Source organism: Rhinolophus ferrumequinum, chromosome 7 (assembly GCF_004115265.2).
Source record: "Rhinolophus ferrumequinum isolate MPI-CBG mRhiFer1 chromosome 7, mRhiFer1_v1.p, whole genome shotgun sequence".
Classification (NCBI taxonomy): Eukaryota; Metazoa; Chordata; class Mammalia; order Chiroptera; family Rhinolophidae; genus Rhinolophus; species Rhinolophus ferrumequinum.
Genome location: NC_046290.1, coordinates 23,975 through 42,442, shown reverse-complemented (window position 1 = coordinate 42,442; position 18,468 = coordinate 23,975). Strand labels below are relative to the sequence as shown.

The 18,468-nt window shown below is 44.1% G+C and overlaps 1 long non-coding RNA gene across 2 annotated transcripts; it reads right to left on the bottom strand.

Moving 5' to 3' along the window:
- Positions 1-58: 58 nt before the first annotated feature.
- LOC117024482 (uncharacterized) lies at positions 59-12,769 on the bottom strand. Of its 2 annotated transcripts, none has more exons than XR_004423461.1 (4): positions 12,650-12,769; positions 6,962-7,107; positions 2,933-3,089; positions 59-1,945 (listed from the first exon to the last, which is right to left on the bottom strand). It is a non-coding gene; the product is annotated as an uncharacterized LOC117024482 (long non-coding RNA). The 2 variants fall into 2 exon arrangements; XR_004423460.1 differs by having other exon boundaries at positions 60-1,945; positions 6,965-7,107.
- Between the last annotated feature and the right edge of the window lie 5,699 nt (positions 12,770-18,468).

Sequence of the window (18,468 nt, the reverse complement as noted above, 5' to 3'; positions counted from 1 at the left end):
GGGATTGTAGCAACAAGGGGCTACGTTTTAAGTGGCCACAGAATTTGGGTGTGGAATACATATTCACCGTGCACACTGAGACAGAGTTGAGGAAGCAAAACACTATTTATTAAGTGAGGCAATAAGTAAGATAGACAGAATAAAGCAAAGCAAGGCAAAGAGTAACTGCGAGTTCTCACCACCTGAAGAGTGTTTCCAAGGCGCTGGGGAACCGAGACAGCGTCTTGGCTTCAGGTGTGTCCAGCGAGAGTCCCTTTGAGAGAGTTCCAACTAGGGCTCACCTAGGAAACGAATTTCATAGGGTTTTTTCCAACAGATTACCAGTCTGGAAAGAATGTTAGGCCATAACGATTACAATCAGCAAGCATGGGAACAATGAATCGCAAGTTTCAGGGTAATTAGGGCAGAAGGCAGGGGACACAGTTTCGACAATTTTACAAGGTACATGAGGCTGCTATAGCAATGGGGCAACCTATGTGATCCTATTCATGTGTTCCACCGGCGGGTCAGCTATTAGTCAACCAGCAAGGCTGGCGAGGCCTTTCCGAGTTTTCTCCTGCTGATGGGAGCCAATGTCCGGGTGCCACCCAGACAAAGCATTCCCTTGACGCACAAAGGGGCACCTAAATCACATTATATTTTCTTTACATTCGGCCCTTCACCCTTGGGGACCTCTTCTTGGTGTATATTTCATACGGTTGTTGGTGGTGAGGCTAACATAGGCGACATGCTTGAGCACACAATGGGCATTATTGAACACAGCAGCAGGTGCATAACACCATAGCAATAAGAGCAATAATCAAATATGTCTATTTTTTAAAAATTGGCCAGCAAGATCTAATCCAATTTGTGACAGCAGACAAATCCAAGCCAAAGAAGCCCTCTCTCTGCATAATCCGTTTGCACAAAACACGAAGGTCCTTGAGATGTCCTTCAATTAGCCGGGAGTTATCAGATAGATTAAAACAGCACATTTCCTTAAACTCTTCACATCCATGATTATGTCGCAGCAGGAGATAATCAAGAGCAGCCCTATTTTCTAATACTGTTTTTCTAACTCTACTTAATTTTTGATTAATTTCTGAAATAGCTTTAGAGGTGGCATTAATAATAGCCTTAACCATGCTACATGCTAAATGACTTATCTCAACATTTAAGCGATGGATATGGCTGGGAGAACAAACAAACTAAGGGAAACATATTTGGCAGGGCTAAATAAGGACAGATCAGATACACAATTTGGGGATAGGCCATGCCTTTTTCTAATTACAGGGGTTGTCATGTTTATGTGACTCTTTTGAGGAATGAATACAGTAAATGACCCTATTGTGCAGGGTCCCCCCGTTATATTAGCAGATATATAAGAATAGGCCATCCGGCCACAGATTAAAAACCATCCAGAATGTAATTTTACATAAGAAGTTACTTGACCTCCCATAACAATAATGTTACAATCAAAACGAGATATATCCTTAATTCGTTTAAAACCTTTGGGAAGGTGAAGTTACATTTCAAACCCAGATAGAGAACATATCAGATGTCTTATAGGGATAAGGATGGCCTAATTGGTTTACATTAATATACTTTTTTTTCAGTAAAGGACCGTTGGTCAAATTCATAGCTTGAGTCCCATTGGGGAGGCACACTCCTATCAAATAAGATAAAGTTTGTTTAACGTATGTCCCTCCGGTCAAGCAGAAATCAGAGACATTCATCACACATTTGGTTAGGTAGGTCCAGATGTTTTCATCACGTTGGAAGGAAATGGGTCCGGAGTCCACTGGTGTCATCCAAGTCAGAGTTAACAAGGTTAGGGCCGTCCACTTCCAAGACCATTGTTTATTCCCAAAGAAACATTTAAATTAGTGGGCAGAATTTCAATTTTTTCTTGACCAGGAAACATTACTGCAAAAGTATTATTACTTCCTTTGACAATCACTTCAGCCTTAAGAGGAACAGCAATAGGGGTTATAATTAATTGTGCAATGCGGTCTTGTGCATTGAGGGCGACGGCTTCAGATGTAACATTATGCATCAATACTTGAATTTCACTGATATAATATGCATCAATTATTCCAGCCATTATGTGCATTCCTTTCATTGTCAGGCTGGATCGAGGTGCGAGCCATCCGAAATGACCGGTGGGAATTTTAATTCCCAATCCTGTGGGGATGGTAAAAATCCACCCAGGCGGTATATCAACCGCTTCCAGAGTCCTTAGATCATTGCCTGCTGATTCTAGGGTCCCCAGATTTGGGGGTTGGGCACATTCATCTATGGCCCACCACTGTAAACTTTGTTCAGATGTTTTTCTAATCTGTAGGTTAGGAGTCAACATACGGCCGAGGGGAGTAGTATCCCCTAGAGGTCTGTTGTTTAACAGTTGTAAGGCCATAGGTAAGAATGTTGATATGAATTTTATCTCAATTTTCCTTAATTTTTTTTTTTGTAAGCCATTTATCCTCTCAATTAAGCATGATGCTTGTGGATAATAAGGGATGTGATACAACCATTCTATGCCATGTTGGTGGCAAAATGTCAATATCTCCTTACCTTTAAAGTGGGATCCATTATCATTCTGGACTTGAATATATATATATATATATATATATATATATATATATATATATATAAAATTGTTACTTCTAACAATTTGCAAGTATTCTTTTGAGTGGCCCGAGTAAAAGGAATGGCCACTAACACTCCAGAATAGGTATCAACACAGGTGCAAATATATTGGCATCCTCTACTCTTTGGTAATGGGCCGATATAATCGATTTGCCAAATTTGAGCAGGCATATTGTCTCTCGCCAATTCCCCTGTCACAATTTTTGGAGTGGACCGTTGTCAATCTTTTTGACATATTTCACATTGATTATTAATTTCCTTTAATGTTGAGTGGGGAACATGAATTCCCTGCTGCTGTGCCCACCTGTGCATAGCTTGCGGCCCTAGGTGTCCAGTTTGGTAATAGACCCATTTTGCCAGTGCAGCTTCCTCATGATCTTGCGAGGTGGTGGCTATGTTTGTCAATTGGTCAGCGGTTCGATTGTGCTGACATTCAAGAGTATCCTTCTTAGTTTTGGCATCTACATGAAAAACAGATACATTAGTTTTTTTGTACAATTTCCCAGATTTCCTCCCATAATGGCTTTCCCCAAATTTCTCTTCCATGGATCTCCCAATTATTGTTTTTTCATGTGGGCATCCAAGTGGCTAATCCGTTCACCACTGTCCAAGAATCAGTGAAAATAAGACATTGCCCTCCCTGTTCTTGCTTAAGGGCCTGGTGGAGCTCCCTGCCTGGAGCTCAGCTAAGTGGCTGCTCCCACCTCTGCCCTTTGTCTCCAAAGTTACTTCAGAGTAAGGGTTATAGGTGACAGTTTTCCAATACCACTCCTGGCCAATATATTTTGCCGATCCGTCTGTAAACCATGCATGCTGGTTTTCTGTCTCTGATAGAGATCCATAGGAGAAGCCCCATCTTACAGGAGATTGTAATATTGGTCCTGATATGAGTGGGGGCTTAACAAAGCCATCAGTTAATTTCTCTATTATTTCACGTAATGTAGCAACTCCTCCTTTTCCTGCTCTTGTCTTATTTTGGATATGCCATTTCCATTTGATTATACTAGCTTCTTGTGCATGTCCTATTTTATGGGACACTGGACCACTATTAATCCAGGTCATAAGAGGGATACTGGGCCTTAATAGGACATTGTGGCCTATTGTGAGTTGTTCAGTTTCAGTTAATGCCCAGTACGCTGCTAAGAGCTGCTGTTCAAAGGGGTGTAAGATTGCCCGGCTTCTGGAAGTTTTCACAATCAGAAACCGAGAGGCACCTGTTTCCCCGATTGCATCTGCCATAGGCTCCAGTTAGTGTATTGATCAGAGGCTGTTACATGCAACTCAATTGGTCCATCTTGCATGCGCCAAAGATCCAAAGGTGTTTGGATTGCCATTTTCGATTGTTCAAAAGCCTGAGTTTTTTTTCTCCCCGTTTAAATTCAAATTTCTTTCTAGTAACTTTGTATAACTGTTATAAAATCATTCCCAGATGGGGAATGTGGGCTCGCCGGTAGCCAAATAGCTCTATGAATTTCTGAGCTTCTTGTTTAATCCTCGGGACTGGGAAATCTAAAATTTTCTGCCTAGCTTTTTGGGTGTATTTCCCTATGTTCCTTGTTCCAATTGATTCCTAAAAATTTTACTTGTTCGGCTGGCCCTTGAATCTTGGCTGGATTAACTTCCCAGCCTTTCTGTTTCATATGCCAAATTAAATCTTCTAGAATGACCTGTGTGTCCTGTTCTGACTGGATCTGTCATCAATGTAATCGTCATTAATGTCACGCGTGATTTGCATCCCTTCAGGCAAAGGAAACTCATCTAAATGTTCTGTAACAATCCAGTGACAGATCGTAGAGCTATGGAAATACCCCTGCGGAACACGAGTGAATGTATATTGTCTCCCATTCCACGTAAAGGCAAACTGAGGCCAAAACTGTCTATTAATTGGAATAGTAAAGAATGCATTAGCCAAGTCAACAACAGCATACCAGTTGCTTGGAAATTTTTGGACACGTTCAATTAAAGTAATAGTATCGGGTACAGCAGCATATAAAGAGGGAGTGACTTTATTTACTCCCCTTTAATCTACAGTCATGCGCCAGGACCCATCTGTCTTTTTTACTGGCTAGACTGGACTATTCAAAGGAGAGGTGGTGGATACCAAGACTCCAGCTTTTACATAATCTTGTATTGTATCCTTAATTTCTTGTTGTCCTTCAGGAATCCGATATTGTTTTAATGTCACAATTTTAATATGTTCAAGTAATTCAACTGGAGTCATATGTAGGCACCCCACAGTAATGGACAGGATTTTAAAAACCCACATGGCAAATTGATATTTCCCATCCTTTAAATTTAGGGACATCCCTCTAAGAATGTCTATCCCAATTATGTATTTCTTAATAGGAACTATTACTACAGAATATTCTCTTTTGGGAAACTGCACAATCTTCATGGTAAGAGTAACCTGTTTAGCTGTAATTTTGGTGCCCCCAGTGCCAGTTATAGTCAAGGGGCAGCCTTTACATTTCTGTGGATTCCCATAAACTAAAGAGGCCTCTGCTCCGGTGTCAATCAAAGCTCTAGCTACAGTATGGGACCCATTTTTCTAATAAATAGTCAAATCAATATGTGGGCGATCATCTCTTCTAGCAATGTTAATCGACACCAGAGTTTGGCCTGATCCCTATGGGGCAGCCTGGAGGAAAGGGTTCAAATCAGGGTATAAACCCTGACGTGGAGGTGGCAGAGCAATAGATCCCATAAGCCCCGATTTTTAAAATTTTTCTCTCTCTGTTCCCCTTCCTGACATCTGCCTTTCTTGCATGCTTTATCTTTTCCTTATATATCTTCCACATATCTAAAGTTGGAATCCCATCTATTTCCTCTCTTTTTGCTCCAGCCTTTAACAATGCCTGAAACATGTCTCTTCTAGAGATCTTTTTGGGATTTGGGGGTTGTTCTTTGGAAGGCTGTGTGCTTTTTCTCCAATCCCCCAAATCCCCTAACTGGGTCATCCTATCTAGGACGGCTCCCAGTGTATTCCCTGTTTCACTGAGGAGAAAAGTCATCATCAAGTTCCGGTAAGCACCAACACATTATGATGAGGGACCCCCACAGGGGTGTCACAGTATGCATCCGCCTCTCCAACCATTACAGCAGTTTTCATGCATTCTTCCTTTAATTTCATAATACCGTCTCGCAGCGTGTACCATGGATGGTCACTAGAGGGCTATGAAGTGTCCGTTGGATATTGCCAATTAAGGCCCTGTGCTGCAAGGGCTAACAGATTAGTCTGTCCGTCCTGATCCTGAGCGTGATATTCCCTAAGAGCTGCCTGCACACGTGGGTTGGAGGTTACAGATACAAATTTCAAGCAATCAGTGGAATCTAACATTATTCCTCCAGCCCATTGATCCGCTATTAGGATCATCCAGGTGATTAAATCTTCACCTGGTCTTTGGGTGAATCTAGATAGTATGTCATTAATCTCTTGTTGGGTGAAATCTTCAATAGTTGTTTTCCCTGCTACATGGCCTGTAGCCATCTCTCTCTTTTCCCACCGGCGCACAATAGGAGGAGCACCAAACGGAGGTTTTCCCTCATCTCCCCGTTTAGCCTCCTCCTCCAGTGCATCCCAATCCTCCTGATCATCATCTGTTATCGTCCCAAATATCCCCATCCCGGGTATCGGGATCCCAATCTGCCTTAGCAGAGGCTATAACAGCATGTACCTTCTTAGAATTTACCTTTCTTCTCCTTTTTTCATATTTATATTTTGTAACCCTAATAGCTGCAGCCTCAGCAATAGTCTGGTAATTTCGAGCCTGATCAGCCAAAATATAATTGTGACATTGTAGCACGGACAAACGACTTTGTAAGTCACAAATTTCTTTTTCCATTTCCAATTATTCCTTAAGCAGGCTTTCCTTGTTTTCTCTCATCTTTTGGTCGGCAGTTAGAATTGCCCAATTGCGGTGAGCAACTGACTTCTTTTCCGTAGTGCTGACAGACTGCAGGCACGTCAGCAACCAAGGAGGCTCAGCATTAGCAACCCGTGTATCCCAATTTTCAGCAATGCTAGAGCCCCGAGCCCATTCCTGGGCCAGCTGAGAAAACGGGTGTTCTTCCCAACCCTGCACAAGGGACACGGGAGCCTCAGTATCTCCTTTCTTCCCAAATGGCATGGTGGTTGCGTATCCTGTTTTCAGCGCCAAAATGTAGCAACAAAGGGCTACGTTTTAAGTGGCCACAGAATTTGGGTGTGGAATACATATTCACCATGCACACTGAGACAGAGTTGAGGAAGCAAAACACTATTTATTAAGTAAGGCAATAAGTAAGATAGACAGAATAAAGCAAAGTAAGGCAAAGAGTAACAGCGAGTTCTCACCACCTGAAGAGTGTTTCCAAAGTGCTGGGGAACCGAGACAACGTCTTGGCTTCAGCTGTGTCTGGCGAGCATCCCTATCGGAGAGGTCCAACCCTTGGTCCCCCGGGAAACTAATTTTATAGGGTTTTTTCCAATAGATTATCAGTCTGGAAAGAATGTTAGGCCATAATGATTACAATCAGCAACATGGGGACAATGAATCACAAGTTTCAGGGTAATTATTTAAGGCAGAAGGCAGGGGACATAGTTTCGACAATTTCACAATGTACATGAGGCTACTATGGCAGTGGGGCAACCTACATGATTCTATTCATGTGTTCCACCGGCGGGTCAGCTATTAGTCAACCAGAAAGGCTGGCGAGGCCTTCCCGAGTTTACTCCTGCTGACAGGAGAGCCAATGTCCGGGTGCCACCCAGACAGAGCGTTCCCTTGATGCAGCAAGTGGAAGGCACAAAGGGGCACCTAATTCACATTATATTTATTTTACAGGGATTAAAATACAGGATATATAAGGAACTCCTAAAACTCAACAACCCAATTAAATAATGGGCAAAGGACTTAAACAGATATTTCTTCACAGAAGATATACAGATGACCAACAAGGTCATGAAAAGATGTTTAACATCGTTAATCACTGGGGATATGTAAATCAAAACCACAATGAAATACCACTCCACATCCACGAGGATAGCTATGCTAAAAATGGGGGAGGGAATAATAAACGTAGGTTTGGATATGGAGAAATTGGAATTCTTATACATTGCCCTTGGGAATGTAAAATGGTTCAGCTTCTGTGGAAAACAGTTTTTCATTTCCTCTAGAAGTTAAACATAGAGCTACTATGTAACCAAGCAATTCCATTCCTAAGTATATGGCCAAAAGAAATGACCATATAAATTCACACAAAAACTTGTACACAAATGTTCGCAATCGCCCAAAGGTGGAAGCAATTCAATGTGCATCCCCAGATGAATAAACAGCAGTGGTGCTCATTCAATGGAATGTTACTCAGCCATGGGAAGGAATGAAGTCTGACACACGCTACAACATGGATGATCCTTAAAAACATTTCACTAACCCAAAGAAGCAAGACACGAAAGGCACATATTTGTATGATTCTATTTATATGAAGTATCTAGAGTAGATAAAGCCATAGAGATAGAAAACAAATGATTGTTTGCGAGGGGCTGGGGAGAGGGCCTGAGAGGTACAAGGTTTCCTTTTGGGGTGATGAAAATGTTCTGGAGCTAGATAGTGGTGATAGTCGCATAATGTTGTGAAAGTGCTGAACATGGAATTGTACACTTTAAAATGGTGAATTTTATGCTATGTAAATTTTACCTCAAAAATAAATTGCAGGGGAGGAGATGAGTTCAGAATCTCTCTATGTTGTCATCTTGAACCAGAACCTCCAGACCCATTAAAATGTCTACTCAACATCAATAAGTAGTATCTCAAAGGCATCTCTAATTGAGTTCATGATCACCCCCCAATTCTGCTAGTTTCAGTCAAAGAAAAAGCCAGTAAAAGCCAGCATCCTTTTTCAGTTGCTCCAACAAAAACATTATAATTCTTGATTCGTTTCTTTCTCATGCACTTCACTTCCAGGCTCTCAGCACTATTGTTAGCTATACAGACATTTCCCCACCCCCCAGAATCTAACCACTTTCTATCACTTCAAGTGCTGACAATCCAGTTAAATCATCATCATATCTATACTAGAATCATAGCCTTCTAACTAATCCCCCTCCTTCCATCCTTTCTCCATTGCAATCAATTTCCTATACTTTGAGCAGAGTTGTCCATTTTAAACTTTAAATCTAATCCTGCCACTCTTTTGCAGGAACCATTCCGAATGTTTTCCTATCTGTCCCTGAATAAACGGCAAATTCCTTTCAATGGGTCAATATTAAGGTAATCAAAGCTGCTGTATCAAACAGAGCCAGAAATGTATGATGGCTCCAATTTGATAGATGTTTACTTTTTATTCTCATAAGTCCCAAATCATATGCTTCTGATTGGAAAGTAGTTCTATTCCCCATTGTGTGCAAGGCCACCAACTGAGTCTTGCATCTCCACCCTTTCGAGAATGTGGCCACCATGGTCCCTGGGTTTATCTGTCTCCTGTTTGTCAACAAATAGGGAAAGAACACGATGATCAAACCTGGCGATTCTTATAAGCTAGGGCTAGAAATGGAACATATTACCTCACTTGACATGCTTTTGGGTGTAAGTCAGTCAGGTAGCCATATAATGGAAAAACAACAACAACAAATAAATAAAAATAGATTGAAGAACTACATATAAAAAGCAAAATGTTAAAACTTAAAGTAATGACCAAATTTCAGAATATATAAAGAGTTACTGAAAACAATCAACAACAAAAAGGAGTCTAACAGATTTTCGGTAAAGGTTATGAATTGGCATTTCAAAGGACTAAACCCTAAGGTCAATAAAAAAAAAAGTTCAATCTTTCTAGTAATTACAAAATGCAAGTTGTGGATGGAAAAGGGGTGACAGGTTAAACCTGACAAGCTCAGGAGACTGAAAATAACCACATAGGATGGCGTGACCATAAAAATTCCAAACTGAAGTGGGCCATGGCAGGAAGTCACATTTTTAGCCTGTAGCTTCCTTAACAAAGGTCAGTCTTTACCTTAAGTGAGCCTGTGTATTGTTTTTTACACCTAAGATGACATTCTTAGAATTTCAATAATCCCTTTTTCTGGACCAGAGCAGGAAACTATAGAATCCCACATTGTTATTCTTGTCCCCTGATTACCATCTCTCTGTCCCGTATAAAGTGAACTGTTAACTACAGCAAACATCATTCTCAATGTTAAAGACTGAAATCAAGAAGAAGGCAAGGCAGCTGCCTTTCACTATTGTTCTTCAACATTGTACTAGAAGTTGTATCCAGATCAATTAGGAAGGAAATATAAGGCATTCTTATGTGAAAGGAAAAAGCAAAACTATGTCGATTCACAGACCACATATCACATAATCTTATATACAGAATTTCTTAAAGAATTAGCAACAAATTATTGGAGCTAGTAAAGTAATTCAGCAAAGTAATGGGACAAAATACCAATATACAAAAATCTGAACTAGCAATAAATAATCTGAAAGAAAATGTAAGAAAAGAATCTATTTTAAATACTACCAACATGAATAAAATACTTAGGAATAGATTTAATCAAGGTTTAGGACTTGTACACTGAAAATCACAAAGCATTGCTGAAACAATAAAGAAAATCTAAATAAATGTGAAGACATTCCATGAGTATGGATTGAAAGACTTAATGTTGTAAAGGAAGCAATGGTATATAGAGCAATGTACATGAAGATACCCAAAGATCTTTGGGAGGAAATGTACCAGCTGTTCCTAATATTTATATGGAATTTCAAGGGACCCCAAATATCCAAAAAAATCTTGAAAAAAGAAAATCAAAATTAGAGGCTCACACGTCCCAATTTCAAATCTTACTACAAAATGACAGTATATAAAATTTTTGGTACTGGTATACAGATACACACATACATCAATTGAATTTGAATTGAGAGTCCAGAAATAAACCTATGGTCGATTAATGTTTGACAAGGGCCACCATCATTAAATTGGGGAAAGAATGGTCTTTGCAAGAAATAGCCAGCTAGGCAACTGGCTATCCACATGCAGAGAATTGAAATTGGACTCTTACTTTATAACAGACATAAAAAGTAACACAAAATGGAGAGAAGTCTTAGATAAACTGTAGACGAAAACATGGGGATAAATCTTCAAGCCTTGGATTTAACAATAATTTTTCAGATCTAACATGAAAAGCATAAGTAACAGAAGAAAAAATAGATAAATTGGATGTCCTCACAATTGAAAACTTGTGTGCATCCAAAGATGCTATCCAGAGAGTGAAAACAGAGGTCTCAGAAAGAAATATTTGCACCTTTTATGTCTGATAATAACCTATTATCCATAATATAGAAAGAACAACCTAATTTTTTAAAACGACAAAGGAGGTAAATAGACCCTTCTCTAGAGAAGATATACAAATGGTCAACAAGCATATGAAAATATGTTAAACATTACTAACGATGGAAATGCACATTATAATAAAACCACAAATAGATACCCTTTCATACACCGTCGAGTGGCTATAATCAAGAAAATTAGAAAGAACAAATGATGACAAAAATGTAGAGAAATTACAACCCTTAAACACTTTTGAAATGTAAAATGATGCAACCTTTGTGTGTATAAGAGTTTGGCATTTTCTCAAGAACATAAAAACAGAATTTCTATGAGATTCACTGATTCTACTACTAGATATATACCCCAAAGAATTGAAAACAGATGTTCAAACAAAAACTTGTAGGAGCACTGTTCACAATAACCAAAGGGTAGAAATAATGCAAATGTCCATAGGTGGGTGAATGGATAAACAAAATGTGGTAGATCCATAACTGCAATAGCATTCTACCATACAAAAAAAACAAATAAAATGGTCTGGCTGCTATGGAAAATGGTAGGCAGTACCTCAAAAACATACACATAGAATTAACACATGATCCAGCAATTCTGCTTCAGCGTATTTCCCCAAATGATTTGAAAGTAGGGACCTGAACACAGATTTGCACACCCATGTTCACAGCAGCATCCTTCACAACAGCCAACGGGTGGGAGCAGCCTCAGTGTCCACGCTGAGAGGAGTGGAGGAGCCAAAGCGGGGCGTCCACACACTAGCATATTATTCAGCAGTAAAGAGGAACCACGCTGTGACGCTGCTCCAAGGCGGATGGACTGTGACAACACAGACAACACGGTGCTCAGTGAGAGAAGCCCCGTTACACAAGGACACGTAGGTATGATTCTGTGCATTTGTAAAGTCCAGAACAGACAAATCCAGAGACAGAAAGTGGGTAAGGGGTTGCCAGGGGCTGGGGAAAGGTGAGTGATGAGTGACAGCTCAGTGGTGCAGGGTCCTGTGGGGTGATGGAATGTTCTGGAAGTAGGTAGATGGGTGGCTCACGCTGTGGATGCACGGATTCCTCCTTGTGGGCTGCTCTGAGGGGAGCTCAGCATCAGGCCTGGGTGTTCCTGCAGGAATGCAGGCCCAGGCTGGCGTCATCTGTGCCTTTAAAGCCATCAAGGTGTGAAAATGAGGGTCAGTCTCGGGGCAGTTCCAGCAACACTGGGTCCGACTGGAAAAAGGCCTTTCACACAGTGGGACAGGTGTGAGGGGAGATGGGCCTGAGGTGGGGTATGCCGCACAGACCACGCTCATGTTCTCATCCCCGGCTTTGTGGCCGTTCTGTGGGCGAGTGCCCGTTTGGGGCAAGCCGTCCAAAGCACTGCGAATGTGGTGGCAAACGTGGTCAAGAAGGCCAGCAGGGAAACCGGTGACGGGATAGAGAGAGGTTTCTGGTAACACTGCAGGTGTCGTGCACGTCAGAAAGGACTGGAAAGTGAAGTTCTCCTGGGAACAGCACGTCCACACCCACCCCACACGTGCTGCGCGCAGCTCCGAGGCCCTCCGCGACCAGGGTCTGCGCGGCATCAGGGGGCTCGCAGAGACCCCGCCTCGCTGTGCGGTGACCCACCCGGGCGCGAGGTTCTGCTCACACCCAGCTCGTCCTGGGCACTGAGGCCGCCCGACCCGAACTTTTCCCCACCTTTCTGCCCTTCTCACCTTTCCTCACTTTTCCGTCACGCGGCCCGACGTTGCGCCCGCATCGCCTCCTCATGCGACCTGAGTAAAAGCAAGCCTGGTCCTCCCTGCAGGTGCGTGGAAGCCGCCAGCGGAATGCGCACGCGCCCCATGTGGGCTATAAAGTGAGGTGTCGCGCGCCCCCTGCCGGCAGCCGGAGACTGTGCCATAGCTCCCAGCTCACTGCCTCTCCCCGCAATCCAGCGGAACGCAGGAAATACAGATTTCAGACTATTTAATGCCATTTAAAATCTTGGCAAATTTTAGAAATTTAAAATGAAATAAACCCCACTATCCAATGCCTTAATGGTGATGGAAATATTAGTTAGAAAACTTATGGAATAAAATAAATGTAAATAAAACGTCACAACATGTTTGTGGGCATGTTGCTCCTTTTCCTTGGTTAGCGCGCCCGGTCAGTTCTTGATTGGCACGATCAGCAGGAAAGCCTGGGAAAGTCGGCTGTTTCCAGGTGGAGCCTTAGTCTCCATCCAGGACTTGACCTGGATTCTTTAGGGCTCCAAGCCTGGCCGAGCTGAGCCTTCGGCTGGAAAAGCTTCTTCACAGTCCAGCCGCATGACTGAAAAGGTCTCCAGCGGCCCTCACACAGCCGTGAGTCCCCATGGGCGGGCTCCATGTGGTGCATACTCACCCAGTCACGCGCTGATCGCAGGAGCCAGCCGCCTCCGTGAGGTTTCAGATTCAAGTGAATTAAATATGGAGACTCACCAGAGGGGTTGTATGGCCTCTGCGAGTTCTGCAGGCATCCCACGAGGCATTTGGACAGGTCCCCCCACTGACCTCAGTATTTGTTGGTAAACAGGCACTGCAGGGCTTCCCTTGCCTGTCTCAGGGCTGCAGCCTGGCAACGGAAAAACACAGCAGCAGTGGCCCCACTTGTAAGTCGTTACAGTGCTCTGTCAGTACCAGTGGTTGAAGCGGAGTGGGGATGGCAGTGGGTGCCCTCCCAGGGAGGGTGCCAGGAGTGAATGCCCTGCCCTGAGGTGAACTAGCACAGCAACCAGAAGTGTCCCTGCACTGGGGCCCAGCTGCAGAGCTGCGCATTCACCACTGACACGGGCCCGGGGGCTGGCTCTGACAGACACAGAGAGGAAATATGGAGGGGAATGGGCCTAATCTTCCTCAAATCTTTAGCTTCAAATAGTCCATCCAGAAGTGGTGCCTGAGCCCCCCAGAATCAAAACGGAAACATGTTGTAGACCCACGAAGATGTTTCCCCAAAGCCCTTACAGACAATTGTCAGTGTCTTAAATGGAAGCAGCAGTAGCCTTAAAATCCCAAACTTCTACATACATGGAGACTAACAGCATTTTCTTCATAAAGAATAGGGGGATTTAATAATGAAACAGAGATATTCTTTTTATGACCCTAATAAGAGAGAGAAGAAATGTCAACCTCATGTGAGTTGCTGAATCAGCAGATCTTGTTGATGACAACTGTGATGGAGAGGAGACGTGATGGAGAGGAGACTGTGACGGAGAGGAGACAGTGAGGCAGAGGAGCGGAAGAGACTCCAGCAACCCCCACACCCAGTGGCCTGGCTAGGAGGTACTGTGTTTCCCTGAAAGTAAGACCTAGCTGGACACTCAGCTCTAATGCGTCTTTTGGAGCAAAATTAATATATAAGACCCGGTCTTATTTCACTGTAAGACCGGATCTTGTATAATATTGTATAAGACCCAGTCTTATATTAATTTTTGCTCCAAAAGACACATTAAAGCTGAGTGTCCGGCTAGGTCTTATTTTCAGGGAAACAGGGTAAATCTTGTTTGCCTGGGCAGCCCGAGGGTTGGCCAGAGCCCAAATCTGTGCATCAGGATAAGAGCAGGGGTTCCTAAAAAAAGCAATCTTACCCTCCCTTCCCATGGGCACTTGGCAGTGTCTGGAGGATGTGCCAGTGGGCGGTAGAAGCCATGGATGCTGCTAACCGTACAACAGCCCCCACCACAAGGATGTCAGTCAGCAGTGCCAAGGGTCAGAGACCTGGGCCCGTATCCATATTGGCCTCCAGGAGACATTCAGGATCCTAGCCCACCTACACTCGAGCTTGGTCAAGTATAAGGACCTTGTTGTCCACTCTTGGTGGGTGACCTGGTGCCTTGGCCTCAGAAGTCAGGAAGGGAGGCTTTCGTTAGCTCCCTAACTTCCATGGGCTCTGAGCGGCCCCCCAGCACACCATCTCTTCCCCTCCGTGTCGTGGAGCAGGGTCTGAGAAGCCTGGGCACGGACCTGCCAGCTTTAGTGCTAGCAGGTTTGGTGGTGCTGTCGCTGGTAATGTGCACTGTGGTATTTGGGGTAGCAAGTCCCAGTTATGCACAATTAATAAATTCCAGACAGCTACTGTACAGCATGATGCCTATAGTGAACAATACTGTTTGTACACTTGAGATTTGCTAAGAGGATGGATCTTATGGTGAGTGTTCTTACCACACACACAAGTGATGACGACAGCACTAATAAAAAATAAATATGAAGACTGGGAGGAAACGTGTGCAGGTGATGGACACGTTTATGGCATAGATCCTGGTGATGGTTTCACAGGTGTACACTGATCTACAAACTCATCAAGTTGCATATGTTAATTTTGTACAGCTTTTCTGTCAACCGTACCTCCATAAAGTGGTTTTAGAAAACTACAGTAAAATAGGAGAGAATATAGCCACCCAAAGCACTCAGCACACTGCCTGTCACAGCACATACACAACCAATGTGATCATGGTTTCACCTCAGCTCAGGAGTGGGAGCTGGTCCCACAGACACTTGGCAGGCGGTGCCGTTGGCCACCACCCCACCCTGGCCCAGCGCCACGTCTGCAGCTCCCGGGGCCCAAAGACGGAGACTGGCTCCTAGTGCTGATCACTCCTGACAGGTGGAGAAGGTGGACCACTGCAGACACAGGACACTGTCTCCTGGTTACAGGCTACCCTCTCCTTTGTCGCCCCGGCCCCTAACCCTTAGCTCCTGTAGAGCCTGGGTTTGCAGATTTCTGAGGACATTTTTAGGTGACATCGGTGTTGCCTTTGTCCCCCGTCCTTGAGTCTGGACATAAAGGTGGGAAACTCTGCACACTGTGAAAGCAACAATAACAAACAGGCATGCTCTGCCCTTGGTGCCTCAGACTTCAAAGAAATGCACCCCATTTTCTACACAGCCTCCTTTAAGGGCACATCTATGTGCATGCAATGAAATCGAACTGAAAGAAATCTGAATCCTGAACTTTTGCTTTGCAGAAGACACTTTGGTATAAAAGTCCCTGAGAAGACATGTGTTTTAAAAGGAACAAAAACGGGGTGAGAGTGTAAATTACAGTATGATTTATGTGTAGAGTCTATTTTTTCTATCATTCAAGGGGAAATGAGCAGACTGTGCAACTCAGAGTCTAGCTGCAGCTCTATCATTGCCACCAGGGGTGTGTTTGGAGGACCCCAGAGGGCTGGACAGGTGGGAGGAACTTACAGCCTTGGGGCCACCCCCTGGGAGTACAGTGGGCGTCCCTGGTGCTCTGGGACCTGCAATACCTGAGGTGGGTTAGGGCAAAGGGCGGGGGAGGTGGGTGAGGACAGAACTTTGCCAGATGGCTAACTGGTGTGTTTGAATTTTCTTTATTTTAGAGTCCATTTTATTATTGTGTATTTTTACCTGGAAATCACCCACTTCCTCCATGTTTTCCAGTTTGATGAAATAGATTTTTCTTAGTTTGCTTTTAATTTCTCCTCTTTATAGTTTTCTATAGAACTATTAAATTAATGAACAAATGTTGATGTAGTATTATTCATTAAAGTCTGTATTTTATTCATGTTCCTGCATTCAGGCTCAGTCTCAGGGCTGGCTCCTCTATCTGTTAAAGCCCACACGTGTCATCCAACCATAAAGGTTAGTGGTGACATCTGGGGTACCTGGTGACCCTATTGGGGCGGTAAGATAGGAGAGGCCAGCTCAGCAGGCCTGAGCTGAGGCGGGGACCATGAGTTTGGAGAGGAGTGGGGGTTTGAATACCAGGGAGGGGCTGTAGTGAGCGCTGCCCTGTGGAGGAAGCTGGCACAGATGCCAGAGTCAGCAATCAGGGGACTGTGGCTGTGTGGACACCAACAGGAGAGCTCATTCTGCCACAAGGAGACTGTCTGCTAAACGCTTGATCCTTCCAGCCCATAGAGGTAGAGAAAGGACTGAGAAGGGAAGAGGGAGGGGGAGTGAGGGACGATCACGTGTGGGGCAGGAGCTGACCTGCATCACCTCACTGACCTCACAGCCTTCCTGACAGGTGAGGAGACTGACTCTCCATGTCTTTGCTTAAAGTCACACAGCCAGTACTTGGAGGGGACAGAAGTCAGTTCTGCGCCTGTCTGGGGCTCGAGCACCCCCCCATAAGGAAACTGTCACCTCAGACTCCACTCTGAGAAGCCAGGAAGCTCTTGTCAGTTGTTACCTCAGAAGAAGGGAATATGGGGAGAAGCAGAGCCGTGCTCTGGGCTGAGGAAGAAGAGATTTTCATTTTTTGGGGGGGTGTAGTGTTGGGGAACAGTGTTTTTTTCTGTGGCCCATCAGCTCTAAGTGAAGTTGTTGTCTTTCAATCTAGCTGTGGAGGGCACAGCTCAGCTTCATGTCCAGTTGCCCTTTTCAATCTTTAGTTTCAGGGGACGCAGCCCACCATCCCATGCATGAATTGTACCAGTAACCTTGTTGTCGAGAGCTCGTGCACTAACCAAATGAGACATCTGCCCGCCCCTCCAGAAGTTCAGCAGCAGCTTGTTGTCTTCAATCTAGTTGTGGAAGGTGCAGCTCACTGGCCCATGTGGGAATCGAACTAGCAAACCTGTTGCTCAGAGCTCGTGCTCTAACCAACTGAGCCATCTGGCCACCCAAAGAAGAGATTTTAAAAGGCCCGAGTATAGGCAGGGCATAGATGTGGGAGAGTCTTGTCATAGGGATCTGGTGTTGTCCTCCTGTGAAGGGCTAGGTTACCACCTCCCTCACCACCTGTCAGCCCTGGTCCTATTCCAAAAACAAGCCAGAGCGAGTGCATGGCAAGCTGTACCATTAGGTTATGTGCAGATTTTCTTCAATAGAATAACCAACCTTCCACCAAATGCTGCCAAGGACTATTTGGATCACTCTGTCCAGGATCCTGTGTGTGCAAGCTCTTCTGGCCCATGTTGGCCAATTTCAGACTTGGTTTGGACTCAGAACTGCGTTAGACTCAGTCTTCATTTTAAATACCTGTGAAAGGGAGATAATAATTGTCTCTGCCTCAATTGGAAAATAGGAGTAGTAGGTGAGATGGGACCTGTGAGGGCCTAAAACAGGATTTATCTCAAAGAGAATATAGTCCCAGGGGCCTGGATTCTCATTTTAAGGCTAGTGGGCAGGGAAATGCTCTCTGCTGCCATCTCGTGTGCATCTTGTGAATAACACCTGAGTGGAGATCAGGGAAAGCTGTTCTTTCCAATGGCTTCTGAGCCAAGGTGTCAGACCCAGGGCTGTGCCCCAGGTGCAGTCACTGTGCCCTGGAAGCTGCCCACTGGAATGTAGAGTCCTGGAGGTGAAACCCAGCACATGGCTTGGCATTTAACTACATTGTCATCTGGCTCTTACCTATGCTGCCTTATGCCACTCTCCCCTCTTGCCTGCCGACCTTCCCAAAGGCCATTTTTGAATTAACACCGTGCCTCTGTAAGACAGCACATCTGGGGGAAGTGCAGTGCAAACCCAAGATTTATTTTGCATGTTAAAGAGGCAGCCCAGGAGGACCAGACAAAAAGGAACCGAGGTCTGAGAGCTGA